This window comes from Psittacula echo (genome assembly GCF_963264785.1).
Source record: "Psittacula echo genome assembly, chromosome: 4".
NCBI lineage: Eukaryota > Metazoa > Chordata > Aves > Psittaciformes > Psittacidae > Psittacula > Psittacula echo.
The window spans coordinates 111347104-111352245 of NC_137738.1; positions in this window are offsets into that span (position 1 = coordinate 111347104).

Consider the following 5142-nt stretch of genomic DNA (forward strand, 5'->3'; position numbering starts at 1 on the left):
TGTTGTGTGCTGGTTTGCTGCTTCACAAAAGTCCAAGAGTGCTCTGAGCGTCAATGCCCAAAACCTCCAGACAGACCCTGCCAACACTAACAGGAGATTTTTGGGTGCAATCAGTCTTGTTTCTGATCCAGTGGCTTTCACCTGTTGCCTCAAAGGTGTGTTGTGCGTCCTGGCTTTAAGCATGTAAAAGAAAGAGAGAAAGACAAAGAAATTAAATTTAAAATAGTACTTTATTTTATTTCATTTCATTTAATTACTTTTTATTTTATTTTATTTTTATTCCACCCCACTTCACCATGTTGGCCAGGTTGGATGAGGCCTCGGGTGGCATGGTTTAGTGTGAGGTGTCCCTGCCCACGGCAGGGGGGTCGAAACTAGATGATCTTAAGGTCCTTTCCAACCCTAACTATTCTATGATTCTATCATTTTATTTTATTTAAATTAATTTTATTTTATGTCATTTCATTTCATTTTATATAAAATTAAAAGGAAAAACCCCCACAATGATCAGCTGAAGCGCCTCAACAGTTTTCCCAGGATGCTCAGCCCTGCTCCCAGGCATCTCCCTATCCATACCCTGCTCATACAGCCCTTGCTCAGCTCCACCTGCTTCGCTGCTGGAGGAGCCTTACGCTGCTGGCCATACAGCATGGCTTTTTATGCCTTTTTAATGACTTGGGACAGATTATGGAAGAACATAGTTGCAGGTTCCTGTGCCCTGTGTTGCAGTTCTGGGGTATTGCAGACCGGAGCCCAAGAAAGGTGTTTTATAATGATGTGATTTTAAAGCTTTGAGCTGTTTGGGCTATTAAATTGTAATACAATGATATACATCCTCCCGGGCTTGTGTTTTAACTCGCTGCTCCCCAGCCAGCAGAGGTGGTTTGAAGGGGAAACTGGAGTGGGACCAATGGTGCTCACTGATGAGCCTCTTCTCACTTATGACACACCGCAAACGGGTGTTGGCCACAGGAAACGAGTCCCAGGGCACCCTGGGAATCTGTCAGGAGGTGTTTGTGCTCGCTGGACAGGCAGGAGGTGGTGGAGCTCAGGCAGGGAGTGCCCCATGCGCCTCAGCCAAGGGGGCCGGGAGGTGGATTTTTACTGTTTCACAGCCACTCGCTGCCCCTTCCTGCCAAAAACCTGACTTGAAAAACCCCAAACAAACCAAACCCTAAATACATATTAATATATTAATATACTAATACATTGCTATATATGACATGTATTCTATGTACCACATATGTATAGATACTAAATACGTATTTATATACAGACATTTATATTATACATATATTTATAGAATATATAAAAATATACAAAATATATTGGACTACATAGAATTATATATAGTAATATATACATAGTAATACATATTTATATGATAAATATAAATATATATGTTTATACAAAAATATATATACACACACACACATCCTTGGGGATACATGTGTGTAACATGTCTGCTTTGCTGGACACCCGGGTGCATCTCCTGAGAGTATATGTATATAATATAAATATACATTTAGAATTAAATTATCTATGTATGTTTATATTAGAGATAAAGATGTAAATATATATTTATATAACATAAAACATATATCATACATATAATATATAGTTATGTATTTTTTAATATACACACATACCCATGGATATTAAAGGGTGCTTTTACTAAGTGCAAGACCCGGGGGCCACGAAACTGGCAGTAAACCATTTCAGAAGAAGGGAAGACCTATAAAATTAGGGAATATATTAAATTTTGCAACTTTCACCCCTATTTTCTTAGTCTCAGGTGCACACAAGGCCCTGACAAGGCAGCCAAGATGCTTTCCTGGCAGAGCCAAGCCCTCAGGCTATTCCAACTCTACCCTTATACCATAAATTAGGCTCAAGGCCCTGCTCTGAAATGGCCTTAGTGGGGATCCTGGGGAGAAGGGCTTGGGCATGATGGGGAAAGGGTCTCCCCTCGCCTGCTTGCTGAAGCTGGGGATGCAGGGAAAAAAGAAACCTGGAACATTGCCATTCAGCTTAAAGGAGAAATGGCTGTAAAGCATCTGGTTGCTATTGATCTGATTTGGAGAACCAAAAAACTAACTTTTTTCTATTATCCCTTGTCTTCGCATCTTGGCCTTTTTTCAAGCACCTCCTGCTGATGTTTCCCTGGCATTTGCTCTGTCTTTCCCCCCATAAACACTGATTTCCATTATCTGCTGATCCTGCTCAGCTCGGGCGAGCCAGTTAATTCACAATAAATGAAGTGGCTTAAAACCAGACAGAGGATAGAACGAAAATAAATGTCCCTAGTGGGAAACTCAATAGGGAGAGATAAGGAAGAAATAAATGAGAAGGAGATGAAGGGAGAAAGCCAGAACAGCATTTTTACCTCTCATGGCACCACCCACTTGCCTACCAGAAATAAGCCCACCCAAAAGCCAAAACCTGAGCCACAGGATGGGACCAGCTCTTCTGGCAGCATCTTGTGTTGGTGTCAGCTTCTCAGTTGATGAAACCAAAGAAAATCACTATTATTGCATTTATTTTATTTATGAGGTGCATTTACAAAGCGTTTTATTTATGAGGCACAAGAAACCAGGTGGTTGTTTTGTGTTTGGTGCCTTTCTCCCGTTGCTGCTGTTACATTAGTGACATGTTCCAGCCCGATGTTCCTGGAAGATGCTGAACCCCTGGGTGAGACAGTGACATGAGGCACAGGGGGAGCAAAAGCTTAATACAGCCCATTTCACCTCCTGTTGTTGTCATTTCTACTGCTGCTTAACCCAAAATGTCAGTGAAAATGAATGGGCTGCCAGCATGTTGCTCTCTGTGCATGCTGCGTTGGAGTTCTTGGGAGCAGCGACATCGGGAGGCTGTATGCATCAGCTTGCACGTGTCCTTGAGAAAAGCCTCTCTCATTTTATCTCGCTCTTGGGCAATTAGTTTAGTAAAAATAAGGCCATGGAACCATGCTGCACAGCCCAAGTGACACAGTGACCTGACCAACATCATCGTTGCTCACTCTTGATTTTTGCCTTACTTCCATAAAACTTGGTGAAGGAAGGAGGGTTTTTTCTGGTTCCACCACACTAAGACAGGTTACTGGCATTAGTTCTGTTGCACGCAGATTAGAAGTTATCCCTGTTTATTACCCCGCAAGTTATGTCTGTAATTATCTTGTAAAAGGATGACTGTAAAAGAGTTGTTGCAGTGCTACTTGGAGATCATCTAGCTTGCATTTTTGGCTTGCAGGTGCTGGTTGTGGAGCTGCTTATGCATTTAAGGTAACGGCAAGTTCCCACCATTGTCTGGAAAGAAGGATCAAGACTTTGCTGAAGTCCTGGATTGAATGAAGGACTTTCCCTGCGGTACATCTAGGGCAGAAAAGGAGCATCTTCCTTGACGGGAAGCATGCAGTGAGTTGCTGAACCCCTCTGACAGTGCAAAGTGCACAGGGATGCTCTCAGGTCAAGTGACTATAAAATTCATTCAGCACTTTAGGTCTCTGTATTTTTTTTTATTTCTGTAAAGCTGAAAGAAATGGGCATATCCAGGTGGGAACCACCATCCCAAAACAAACTGACTGCCTCAGCCTTCTCTTTTCCAGGCTGAACAACCCCAACTCTCTCAGCCTGTCTTCACAGGAGAGGTGCTTCAGTCTCCTGATCATCTTCACGGCCTCCTCTGGACTTGCTTCAACAGGTCCATGCCCCTCTTGTGTTGGGGCCCCCAGAGCCAGATGCAGTACTGCAGGTGGGGTCTCATGTGAGCACAGTAGAAGGGGAGAATCACCTCCACAACAGAAGTCCACATAGAGCTGGCAGAACGGAAGGAGCATCCCTGCATCCCTCGAAACACAGCAGAGCCGGGCACACTGACCCCACACCACCAGTGAAGGTGGGCTTGGACCAGTGTGTTGGGCTGCAGGGGAGCACCAGGGCACTTCACTTCTGCAGGGCCATGCTCCAGCATGGAGCTGCTTTGACCCTATTGCACCTCAACCCTCAGCAGCAAAGCTGATCCCACTTTCTCAAGTCCAGAGTTTGTATCTGCTCCCAGCCCTTTTGGACTCTGGACTGTGCTGTTATTTAGTGCCCACTGGTACAAAACCGGGGTGCTGCTATCTACCTGAGACTGTACGTGGGTAAGAGGCATGGGCTTTTCTGCCATCATTGGCTGTCAGCACCTTGAAGGGCATCTTCAAGCAAAAATGGCCAAAATATTAAACCAAGAGGGAAATTACAGTAGGTCCAGAAGCAGTGCTTGGCCTCCAGCACCTCCTTGCTCGCTAAGGATGCTCCACCAGCGCGGTACCTCCACGCTGAGAGCAGCCAGAACTGAAAGTCCCAAGGCTAAACTTGATAAATCAGAGCTACTACACACACCGGGCACTGAATTCCCTTAAATCTTGTCTACAAGCCCCATTTCTCGAAGCTCCCACCCCTGAACCGCGGATGTCGCGATAGAACAACCACCGCGATTCACATCCACGGGTCTCCCGTCGGGCGGGAGGCTCCCGGGGGAGCAGCGGCGTGAAGTACAACAGCGCGGAACCGCGAGCCGAGCCGAGACGAGCCGAGCCGAGCCACCCTCAGCTCGCCCTATCCCGCCACAGCCCCGCCCACTTCCGCCGCCGCGGCCGCGCGGGTCCCGCCGGGAAGGCTCCGGGACCCCGCCCTGGCCGGAGGGGGAGGGGGGAGGGACAAGGGGGGGTCTCCGCTCCGCCGCCCCGCCCCTCCCCGCCCCCCGCCGCCCGCGGTGCCGGCAGCGACGAGGTGGGTACGGTGGGACCGGCGCTCCCCGCACGCCTCCATCCCCTCCCCGGTGTGGAGTGAGGGAGCGGCAGCGGTGAGGGCAGGCCCCTCGCTGCCCCTCAGGGCCCTCCCGCTGCCTGAGGGAGAGGCGGGGCTGCCCTCAGGCCTAACAGCCGCGCGGGGCACACGGCCCGGCCTGTCCCGTCCTGTCCCGTCCGGGAGCGGGGAGGAGCTGTGCGGGGAGCCCCGGGGAGGCGGGCGGCCCAGCCCGGCGGGGAGGGGAGAGGAGGGGAGGGTCGGGGGTGGTGAAACCCGGGGCGCGGCGGGTCCGCCTCTTTCATTGATGAAATTTAAATTCCTCGGGGGTTGCCTCCCGCCCGCCGGCCCGGGA